Raw genomic sequence first — 13,266 nt, 5'->3', positions numbered from 1 at the left:
TTTCCATTGCAGAGACAACCTTTCTTTAGAGGCTATGCCTCTGCACGAATATGTAAAACAGTTTAAAATGTCCACAGGTGACAATCCCAACACAATTAAAAATATAATATTTGTTTGTAGAAATGGGCTGGCAGAATTACATTTTAATAAAATATAAAATTCATCTGGATACGAGTCCAAGTTTACTTGCCATGTCTAATCACCAGGAACAACTATTTCCATTGCAGAGACAACCTTTCTTTAGAGGCTATGCCCCTGCACAAATATGTAAAACAGTTTAAAATGTCCACAGGTGACAATCCCAACACAATTAAAAATATTATAATTCTTTGCCTGTAAAGAAAGGTTGTCTCTGCAATGGAAATAGCTGTTCCTGGTGATTGGACATGGCAAGCAAAATTGGACTTGTATCCAGATGTATTTTACTTTTTATTAAATTGTAATTCTGCCAGCCCTTTTCTACAAAGAAACACACATAAATTATGAGTTAAATACATATTGACACAGTTCAGAATATTGTGTATTAATGAAAATTATCATTTTCTCATAAAATATATTTCATTTCCTAATACATACATATATGTAATATTTATATGTGCCCTTCAAAACTCATGAAATAATTATATTAAATTGATAAAAATCTGCATATTTCATGTTTAAATGTATTTATTTAGAAAAAATAAATCAATTTTTAACTCAACAATATTAAAGCCAAATGATTGCCAAATTATAGTCTGATATAATCCAACAATTGTTTGGCTTTAATATATATATATATATTGAAATATTTGCTTTTATATAGGAAATCCTCATTAGTTTGAAATTCAAGGGACAAAACAGTTAGATAATTCAAAACTCAATCATTCGAATTTGCGAGATTTACATATTTCTGACAATTACTGTAACAATAATATAAGCAAATTGCAAGTAAACAGCACATCTGGTGAGAATCTCACAGATTGCCAAATAGGTTTTATAAAAAAAATAAAGCAGAATTCCTGGAAATGTAGCCCAAATTATTTTTAAAGTAGCTCAAAAAGTAGTAAGTCACCAAAACCTAGTAGCTTAGAGCCATACAAATATCTCAATCTGTTACTTATAGCAACCCCAAAACCCAGCCAGAAAAGGGTATTCCATGAGTAAGGTGACACTTGAAAATGTGTTACTGTAAAAGCAAAGCCATGTTGACCAGATNTATTTGCTTTTATATAGGAAATCCTCATTAGTTTGAAATTCAAGGGACAAAAAAGTTAGATAATTCAAAACTCAATCATTTGAATTTGCGAGATTTACATATTTCTGACAATTACTGTAACAATAATATAAGCAAATTGCAAGTAAACAGCACATCTGGCGAGAATCTCAGATTGCCAGATAGGTTTAATAAAAAAAATAAAGCAGAATTCCTGGAAATGTAGCCCAAATTATTTTTAAAGTAGCTCAAAAAGTAGTAAGTCACCAAAACCTAGTAGCCTAGAGCCATACAAATATCTCAATCTGTTACTTGTAGCAACCCCAAAACCCAGCCAGAAAAGGGTATTCCATGAGTAAGGTGACACTTGAAAATGTGTTACTGTAAAAGCAAAGCCATGTTGACCAGATTANCTAATTAATATTTGAAATATCTGGAAAAACACATTTAGGAATGGGATTTGAACTTGTAACTTTTTCTAATTGTGCATTCTCAACAATACTATCCAAGGCTACATTGTGTTACTCTACACATCTGCATGGTAAAAATTAGTAAACTATGCTATGAAGAAGTAATGTGTTTTTTTTTTATTTTTAAAACCCTGTTCTTATAGAAATCCCATGCACAGGATTGATACTATCTAAACTCCAAATCATAATAATTAAATATCAGTACTTAATTTTGAAATATGGCACAGAATCATAAGTTTATATATTAAAATATTTAAATCATTAAATTGGCTAATAAGTGATGTTTTACGTATTGTGTTTAGTAAAAACTAGTGTCAAATTGTTTTTATTGTATCATACTTTGAAAGATAAAAATATTGAATTAGGAATGCACTTGTTCCTATTATATAACTGTTTCTTATTTATTATATAATACTTAACTATTAATTAACATATCAGTTTTGTTATGAATTTATTGTAACTACAATAGAAAAGAAAATTTCCANATTACTATTATTATTATTGCAGAAAATTGGCAGAAATAATTCATTTATTCATGTAAAATCGAAATAAATTCTTTATAATTGATAGAGTTGTTATTTAAAAAATAAATTACTAAGAAATATTAAACTGCATATCTGAAAATTTGGTAGGTTTGTTTAGTATTATTTTGGTTACTTATTTTATATATCATCACCCTATCTCAGTGCCTGATTCTCTCTTTAAAGTTGTTATTACTGTGTTTCTTTTTTTATATTTACTTAATGGATGTTTAATGTGTTGCTTTATAATTTAGTTTTTGTTTTTACCCATACATCTGGACTCTCGCCTTGTATTACAATAAATAAAGTAAATTGTTATCTGAAAATTCAATAACTTTCCATGCATTTTATTTGTGATGACCCTTAAGATTTTAAATAACTTTTAATATTTTTATAATTTAATTTTCACATCAGCAACTTGCAATTTATACATTTCTGTCCCATAGTTCAGTTGCTATTAATTGTCATTTGAAAATTTTATTATGGGTTTTTATTGATTAAAAGTAAGAAAAATCAATGAAAAAATTTTAAAATACTTCATGTTAGAAAAAGCTGTCATATGAATATTCCTAAATTAAAGCATGAAACTGATTACTATTTTTCAAGCATTTAATTTGCAGCTTATCTATGTTTAAAAGGCAATTTTAAAATGCAAATATGAACTCATATTAGCACTGTTTACCCCAACCTACAGAGCACTCATAGATGTTCCATAGGTTGGGGTAAACAGTAAAATAAGTAAAAGGTTTGTTCTAACAATTTCCTGTCATGAGTTATATGCATAAAATACATTAATTAAAAAATATCTGAAACTTTATCATAAAAAATCCATTTTCAATCATAAATTATGATTTAATAAAAAGTAAAATACATCTGGATACGAGTCCAATTTTGCTTGCCATGTCCAATCACCAAGAACAACTATTTCCATTGCAGAGACAACCTTTCTTTTAAGAGCTATGCCTCTGCACAGATATGTAAAACAGTTTAAAATGTCCACAGGTGACAATCCCAACACAATTAAAAATATTATAATTCTTTGCCTCTAAAGAAAGGTTGTCTCTGCAATGGAAATAGTTGTTCCTGGTGATTGGACATGGCAGGCAAAATTGGACTTGTATCCAGATGTATTTTACTTTTTATTAAATTGTAATTCTGCCAGCCCTTTTCTACAAAGAAATACACATAAATTATGAGTTAAATACATATTGACACAGTTCAGAATATTGTGTATTAATGAAAATTATCATTTTATCATAAAATATATTTCATTTCCTAATACATATTATATATATATATATATTTTCCCTTCAAAACTCATGAAATAATTATATTAAATTGATAAAAATCTGCATATTTCATGTTTAAATGTATTTATTTAGAAAAAATAAATCAATTTTTAACTCAACAATATTAAAGCCAAATGATTGCCAGATTATAGTCTGATATAATCCAGCAATTGTTTGGCTTTAATATATAACTATTGAAATATTTGCTTTTATATAGGAAATCCTCATTAGTTTGAAATTCAAGGGACAAAAAAGTTAGATAATTCAAAACTCAATCATTTGAATTTGCGAGATTTACATATTTCTGACAATTACTGTAACAATAATATAAGCAAATTGCAAGTAAACAGCACATCTGGCGAGAATCTCAGATTGCCAGATAGGTTTAATAAAAAAAATAAAGCAGAATTCCTGGAAATGTAGCCCAAATTATTTTTAAAGTAGCTCAAAAAGTAGTAAGTCACCAAAACCTAGTAGCCTAGAGCCATACAAATATCTCAATCTGTTACTTGTAGCAACCCCAAAACCCAGCCAGAAAAGGGTATTCCATGAGTAAGGTGACACTTGAAAATGTGTTACTGTAAAAGCAAAGCCATGTTGACCAGATTAGAGTTGTTCTTGGTTTATTGTTCTTTTATAGTATGGAAGCATTTTGAACTAAATGAACAAGTTAACATTCACACATCACAGTTTGGACNTAGGCACTTATTAATATTAATATATACTGTACTATAAATTAAATTTATTTTATTGTTATAACTAATAGCCAAGGATAAAATAAAAAGTTTTAAATATCAACTTTTTTCTACTTGGTTGTTGCGCGAGGCCCCTCCAAGAGCAAGCCCCGGGCGATTGCCCTGCTCGCCACCCCCTAAGGCCGCCACTGCATGGATGTGTAGGTTTGGTTACCGCAAGATAGGAGAGACAACAAAAAGTCACTTACAATTAAATTTATATACAAGTAATATATATACAAAAATTTACAAGTTGTGCACTAAGCCACATATGGAGTACTAGAAGAATTAGTCTGTATGATGATTGTAGTGTGATACAAGTCCTTTTTACTGTTTGGACATGAATCTATGGAATACTTCTTGGGTGATGTCCTTCAATGGCCCTGGCTATTCATTAATTTTAACACAGTCATAAGTATCCAGTGAGTATTTTTGTCAATGCAAATGATTTCTCCTTCAATCTGATAATATAAATCTGTATATAGTTTCAATCCAAGGACACTTTAACATCCCCAGTTCCCAAGGATACTTTAGCATAAAACGTAGACGTTTCTTTTTGACTCAGGTAACTTTTCACCAGTCAGAAAAAAGATGATGATGCCAATCCATGCTTCCTTAAATACCCTTTCCCTCACACCACAGGGCTGCCAATCTCCCCCACACCAACAAGCAAAACAAAAAAAATTAATATGTATAGCCTAAAAACCTGCAATGGCACATAGTGCAGGTGGTTATTGACCCTGATGGCCCTGACAATTTCTATGGATTGATGAATTGCTATTAAGTTTTGTGATGTTGACTCCTTCCCCACAGTATGGAAGTCTTTTTTTGAACTATAAATCCTTCCCCACAGTGTGGAAGTCTTTTTTTGAACTATAAATCTTACTATCCTCCCCTCTCCTTTCTCTCTTCTTATGTCACCTTCCCTCTTCATACGTATATGGCAATCCCCCATTGTTTCAGCAGCTGGAGATTAGTTTGCATGATGATGCCTGTTCAACATGGGCAAAAACATTTGCACATATTATGAAAATTGCTGGATTATAGGATTTTAGAGTTTTTAATTTCATATTTTAGTTTTTACATTGACTTCTCTGCTAGAAAAATATTATGTGAGTTCAATATGAATTAATNAAATTTGGTAGGTTTGTTTAGTATTATTTTGGTTACTTATTTTATATATCATCACCCTATCTCAGTGCCTGATTCTCTCTTTAAAGTTGTTATTACTGTGTTTCTTTTTTTATATTTACTTAATGGATGTTTAATGTGTTGCTTTATAATTTAGTTTTTGTTTTTACCCATACATCTGGACTCTCGCCTTGTATTACAATAAATAAAGTAAATTGTTATCTGAAAATTCAATAACTTTCCATGCATTTTATTTGTGATGACCCTTAAGATTTTAAATAACTTTTAATATTTTTATAATTTAATTTTCACATCAGCAACTTGCAATTTATACATTTCTGTCCCATAGTTCAGTTGCTATTAATTGTCATTTGAAAATTTTATTATGGGTTTTTATTGATTAAAAGTAAGAAAAATCAATGAAAAAATTTTAAAATACTTCATGTTAGAAAAAGCTGTCATATGAATGTTTAAAGAAATTCAGGATATGATTCAAATTCAAATGACTATTTAAAATATTACATAAAGGAACATTTATTAATTCTTTACATTATGTTTAAAAGACTAAATATTTCAGTAAAAAATTGTATTGTATAATTATTGTTATATTTAATTAGTTAATTTTGAATAAATGTACATAGGCTGTAATGTATCTTCATATAACAATCCTATAAAATTTGACAAATGCAAACATCAACACTCAAAGCAAAATTTAATCCTATGATATGATATATGGTGAACCAGAAAAAATATCTTAAAAAAATTTTATGGTTAAACTAGTAATTACAGTATTTGTTTTATATATTCTTTTTATTAATAATTAAACTGTACAAATTGGATATAATTAAATGGATGTTTAGAGCTCTGTGTAGAAAGAACTATTGGAACAAATGTAACCAAATTTGGTATACATACTTTCCTGACTACTGGATTTACATTTCACAAATGAAAAGTTTGGTTCAAAAATTTCCCACTGGAGAAATTTAGCATTAATGTCAGTGCAATTTTTTTTATTATGTAAGTTGTGGAACTACTTTAAAGTTTGAACATGTTTTGCAACCCTTTTTAATGTGAATTATCAATAAATCATGGTGCTTAAATTTCCAGATAACCAGTGGTGTAGCGTAGTGGGGCGGCACTTTTTAGGGGGCAGCAAAATTTCACAATAAATAATAATAATATCTTGTAAAAATTTGAACCATTTTATTTCATATTTTTGTCACACCTACAATTCGGACCAATTGAAATGAGCACAGAGAATAGTGTTACCATCTGGACAGTCTGGGAATCGACTCATTGTCTGGATGAACTATTAATTTTACCCGCCGATACCGTGCGTAACGTGTCGACCTTTTTTTTTCCTCCTTGTACGATTCAATCATATTCACATACATCTCCAATATCCAATAGAACTAAGTCATCTAGGTGACTTATATTACTCCTATCCAAGTCTCCCTAGTCACTAACTGTAACTGATTTAGAACTGGCGTGCACTACACATTATTCTTCGCATTACAAAATGACATAAGCATGCGTCAGGAACTTCTGTTCGAACAAACCTCACCTGCTGTCTGGGTCAGCGATTTTAAAAAGGTGGCAACACTAGCATGGAAGTTTTCATTACTTATTCTGTGACAAAACTGAATTTTAGTCTTTTAAATTGAGATACCTAAATAAGGGGACGGCAAAATTTTCATTTGCCCTGGACGGCTGACACTCATGCTATGCCACTGCAGATAACACATATTACTCATTACTATCAAAAAAGCAGCAATACTACTGCTGCACTCAATGAATTCAAACATTTAAAGTTCTTCAAAAAAGGTACTCTGATCATTATTAATCTCAGGAACATGATTCTGTGTTTTAAGGAAACAAACTTTTAATGTGAAACCAAGAAAGGATCAAAAACCAGTAGAACCAGCAAAAATGGAGAAAGTTACAACCACTTTAGTGGAGCAGCAAATGGAGAATTTTCAAGGCAGCTTTAGTGTATATATGATATGGAAATTGGATGTGCTTCAGCCTACAGTATGGAAAATTTTGTGACAAATGTGCAATTTTTATCTCCACAGAATATCTCAGTCACAAATTACCTCTGGTTATAATGCTCAACGAAAATCATTTGCCATATCATTTATAGTTGTGGAAATCACAATAACCCATAGTGGGACTATTGCATGGATGTGTAGGTTTGGTTACCGCGAGATAGGAGAGACAACAAAAAGTCACTTACAATTAAATTTATATACAAGTAATATATATACAAAAATTTATAAGTTGTGCACTAAGCCACATATGGAGTACTAGAAGAATTAGTCTGTATGATGATTGTAGTGTGATACAAGTCCTTTTTACTGTTTGGACATGAATCTATGGAATACTTCTTGGGTGATGTCCTTCAATGGCCCTGGCTATTCATTAATTTTAACACAGTCATAAGTATCCAGTGAGTATTTTTGTCAATGCAAATGATTTCTCCTTCAATCTGATAATATAAATCTGTATATAGTTTCAATCCAAGGACACTTTAACATCCCCAGTTCCCAAGGATACTTTAGCATAAAACGTAGACGTTTCTTTTTGACTCAGGTAACTTTTCACCAGTCAGAAAAAAGATGATGATGCCAATCCATGCTTCCTTAAATACCCTTTCCCTCACACCACAGGGCTGCCAATCCCCCCCACACCAACAAGCAAAACAAAAAAAATTAATATGTATAGCCTAAAAACCTGCAATGGCACATAGTGCAGGTGGTTATTGACCCTGATGGCCCTGACAATTTCTATGGATTGATGAATTGCTATTAAGTTTTGTGATGTTGACTCCTTCCCCACAGTATGGAAGTCTTTTTTTGAACTATAAATCCTTCCCCACAGTGTGGAAGTCTTTTTTTGAACTATAAATCTTACTATCCTCCCCTCTCCTTTCTCTCTTCTTATGTCACCTTCCCTCTTCATACGTATATGGCAATCCCCCATTGTTTCAGCAGCTGGAGATTAGTTTGCATGATGATGCCTGTTCAACATGGGCAAAAACATTTGCACATATTATGAAAATTGCTGGATTATAGGATTTTAGAGTTTTTAATTTCATATTTTAGTTTTTACATTGACTTCTCTGCTAGAAAAATATTATGTGAGTTCAATATGAATTAATTTGTAAGTGTGATTATCTGATCATTTCCAAGAGCATGGTCACCACAATCACCAAACTTGACCCATTGTGATTTTCGATTATGGGAATATTTGAAAAGCTTGTTTCTGTGGATGATGTTCCTAACATACTTGTCTTAAAAGACAGAATTTTATTACCTGGGAAAAAAGTCAGTTACTTTCTGCCATTAAGTGCATTGTATTTAGAACAGGAAGATTTCTGTACAGCAGAATCATTGTCCAAGCAACCAATAAATCAGACTATTTTCATATGTTTAATTTGATGACATGTAAAATTACCATATGTTACATTGCAATCAGTGGTGGGATTCAACCAGTTTGTACCAGTTCTGCAGAACTGCTTCCTAAAAACTTTTTAGTTTAGCAAACCAGTTGTTAAAATTGAACTTTTAATATTTGTTTATTAATTTATTGCAAAAGTCTGTGTTTGTTTGCAAAAGACTGCTAACTTTTAAACATCTCAATGTAGATTGGAATGGGAAGAAAGACTATGCAATAGAGCAATAAACATAAATTAGAACTCATTGCTGCTGCAATTGTGATTAAACTGTGACCACCTATCAAACATCTGATATTTTCTGTTCAACTCATGGCTACAAGTTATAAGCTCTAAGCAAGGGCATACCCAGGATCTGAACTAGAGAGGGGCAACTCTTATTAGTTTCAAGGAAGTGGGGAGGGAGAGTGAAACATGGTGATTTATTACAAAATATATCTCAAAACTATTTAAAAACTGTTATTATTATTCATTAACGTACTAATGCTATATGCTACCACTTTATATATGGACCTACTACCTACCATGTAGTTAACTGATTAGATTTTTATGTTAGCAATAATCTCAGATTTACTGAAAATTTTTCTATAACTTTCTTTTCCACCATCTCAGTGTTCTTTCACAAAATTCCGATGCACACTCATCAGACATAATCCAGTCAGTCTTTCCTCTCCCTTATTGTTCCTAAGCCAGATCTTCACTTTTTGAAGCATACTGAAGGATTGTTCTATAGTTGCTGTAGTGCATGGAATAGTGCTCAGAATTGTGAATGATTTTCTCATGGCAGAAAAAAAATATAAGTTTTGTTAAACAGGTCAACAATTCTATATCCCTTAATTTGTCTTCTGGTAAATTCTTCTCCACAAATTATACCAAAGGTCCAGTTCTCTTGAGACATCATCCAACTCATAAAAATTTGAAAACAGTTCTGCATTCTTGTGTAAATCTGTGATACTCATTTTGGTCATGTATAAAGAGTGTAGTTTTGTTAATACAAAAGCTGGGGTATTTTCTTGGAAAGATTGAATATTAACAATGATGTAAGTGAATCCAGATATGGTATAATTAGTAGTGATGTAACGAATATTCGGTTACTATTTGCTATTCGGCCTATTTTTCACTATTCAGCCGAATACCGAATATTTAATCACTATACGGCTGAATACTGAATACCTAAAAACAGGAGTAATAAATAACAAAAACACAGTAAATTAATCATTTTGGTATTTAGATTTAATGATGTTGGGTTAGTGTTGTTTGTTTATATTTATTTATAACTTGTAACATGCACAAAATAAAAAAGAAAATAATATTAGTCACATGTATTCACAATTTATAATTACAAAGATCAGCACACGTACACGCCTATCATTGGAGAATCCTCACACATCTGGGGGTCTGACCCTGCCTATCCTTCTTTTTAATTAAGCGCTCGTCTTTGCTCTTTCCTTTCTCTTTCCTCTATCGCTCTAATCCATGTATGCCTATGCATACATCATCATACGCCCTCACGATACTTTCAATTTGTCACTTTTCTGTCTTAGAGTTCCCATTTTACAATTACGTGACTCAGCCTGGTGATAATGGAGAAAACAGACAGATAGGACGTCGCAGTTATGATTTCACAGATTTGAGACAGCTTGGTAGCCGAACGGCCCCAGGCTTTCGCCCATGCACGCTAAGTGACTTTCATTACAAGCATTTAGCTTTCCGAAGTCTATGACAACAATTGTTTGGCATTGACGGCCGCGAATTTCGTGCCAATAAGCTGCTTCGATTATGTTATCAACTCAATTTNTTAATTAAGCGCTCGTCTTTGCTCTTCCCTTTCTCTTTCCTCTATCGCTCTAATCCATGTATGCCTATGCATACATCATAATACGCCCTCACGATACTTTCAATTTGTCACTTTTCTGTCGTAGAGTTCCCATTTTACAATTACGTGACTCAGCCTGGTGATAATTGAGAAAACAGACAGATAGGACGTCGATATAAGTCAGTTATGATTTCACAGATTCGAGACAGCTTGATAGCCCAAATGGCCCCAGGCTTTCGCCCATGCACGCTAAGTGACTTTCATTACAAGCATTTAGCTTTCCGAAGCCTATGACAACAATTGTTTGGCATTGACGGCTGCGAATTTTGTGCCAATAAGCTGCTTTGATTATGTTATCAACTCAATTTCATATTTATTTTCACATTTTCACTTTGCAGTCCTTCTCTGTTCTTTTTTTGTTATTTACACGTGTAGGTCATTTCATTGTTATCCACATTTGATATCATCATTTATCACATACTTCCATGACACTCTTGTCTGTCTGCTACAACTGCCAAGAATTAACTTGATTGGCGAAGCATAGTGACAGCGGGCCAATCATGCGAGCAGGATCCTTGCCATAATGCGGTTTGCGCGCCAATTTTCGTATGTGCGTTAATCAAGCTGAATAGTTTGGCCGAATATTCGGCTATTCGGCCATGCTCCTGGCCAAATATTCGGTATTCAGCCTGAGGTCGAATATACTATTCGTTGCAACACTAATAATTAGTGAACTCGCCAGTATTCATAGTTATTGTCTGATGTCAGATTGCTTCTGTGTTTTTGCTTATGAGCAAGATGTGAAACACAAATTTCTATTTCCAATTCCATTACCATGTCTTGTGCTTTTTTAAGTAATTCAGCAGTGATTCAATCTGCATCCTTATGGTCGTTTTTAAGTACATAGAGAATTCCTGTAATGTGTTCTCCCACCACGATTAAATCCACAGTCTTTGCTTGCAAGGCAGTAACTACTGGTTCAAATACTGCTGAATATTTTGCTATAGTAATTAGGGCAACAATAAACAATGGTTTCATAACCACTGGATGTAACTGGTATGCAGATTTTCTTGTGACATAATTTCTCTTCATGGGTAATTTTCCTAGCATTTTCACAAGCTCTTGGAAATTTTGAGAAAATTTTCGAATTGATTTATATTACTTCGATCATCTTGTTTCACACATTCATAATAGATTTGGAGTGTAATTCCTATGATCAGTTGATTCCCTAAAAAAGTTTATTGTATCCATTATAGTGGCAGTAATATTTCTAATTTTAGGTACCTTGTTTGCATCGTTCACCACAAGATTGAGTTTGTGGCTTGAGCAATGAAAATATAATGCTCAAGAATATTTCTTCCTTAAACTGGCTTGTATACCACCCTCTTTGCCTGCCATTGTAGAGCAGCCATCAAAACCAAATCCAATGCAATATTCTGGTTGAAGATTATAACTAACCATAAAATTGTCAATTGCTTCTGTGATTGATGAAGCATCTTGTGTTCCATAAAACATACAAATTCTTCTCGGATTTTTCCTTTGCTTTCATTGTGGAGTCTCAAACCAATTGATACTAAATTGATACGTCTGTACTGTGTGTCAATTACAGTTCTTCTAGGGAGGGGCAGCTGCCATCCCCTGCCCCTCACTGGTTATTTCTTGGCTCTAAGCACAAATATCTGTTTTTCTGGATCTGGAAATGCAGAACAATATGTTTCTAGGATAATTTTGCTGGATAGTCCCAGATAAGGGAAAGGGTTAAGGATTAATCATATAGTGGATGATCTTAGAATAAAAGTGAAGCAAACCACAAAAGATGATGCTAATCAAGAGGCAATACAGAAATATCTTAAATCATAGTTTTATTGTTGCTTTTTGTCAAGAAAGTTTTTATGCAATATTTTTATAATTCTTTTTGTTATGTTAGGAAATATTTTTAACCAGTTGATGGATAACATTGATCTGTTTTCATCTGGGTATTCATAATTGGTGGATGCAATGAGGTCTAGCCATTTTCAACATGGTATTTGTTTTAAGATGTTACATTGTGTGTTTGGTTTATTTTTTACTATTATAATTATTTTGCATATTTTTTCAATGTACATACAGGGTGTGAAAATATACCATAAAGCCCTGCACAAAACTTATAAATAAGTATTATTTTTTATGATAATCAAATGGTCACTAGTATAGCAAACTAATTGTTAAATTATTTGAATCCACCACTGATTATAACCTATGGAGAGTTACAACTCATGAAATCTGCAATCAACATACTAAATTACAATAAAATCATTGCACTTTGTGTCTCAACTTTTCTTTATTGTCTTTGACAATCTATCTAATATGCAAATTGCAGTGACATAAGCACCAAATTTTTCCCTATCAGAAAATTTTAGAACTAAACTTTTTATTTACAATTTAATAAAAAGTAAAATACATCACAAATGGATATGAGTCCAATTTTGCTTGCCATGTCCAATCACCAGGAACAACTATTTCCATTGCAGAGACAACCTTTCTTTAGAGGCTATGCCTCTGCACGAATATGTAAAACAGTTTAAAATGTCCACAGGTGACAATCCCAACACAATTAAAAATATAATATTTGTTTGTAGAAATGGGCTGGCAGAATTACATTTTAATAAAATATAAAATT

General features: G+C 32.0%; 1 protein-coding gene across 1 annotated transcript in view; it reads left to right on the top strand.

Annotated features, from left to right (window-relative positions):
* Positions 1 to 13,266, top strand: part of LOC111618327 (FK506-binding protein 5-like) — a 94,226-nt gene that overhangs the window by 31,772 nt on the left and 49,188 nt on the right. The gene's annotated exons all lie outside the window — the stretch shown is intronic.

Source organism: Centruroides sculpturatus, unplaced genomic scaffold, assembly GCF_000671375.1.
Source record: "Centruroides sculpturatus isolate CEXI.00-Female unplaced genomic scaffold, Cexi_2.0 scaffold92, whole genome shotgun sequence".
NCBI classification, from domain to species: domain Eukaryota; kingdom Metazoa; phylum Arthropoda; class Arachnida; order Scorpiones; family Buthidae; genus Centruroides; species Centruroides sculpturatus.
This window is presented reverse-complemented; position numbering and strand designations above follow the sequence as displayed.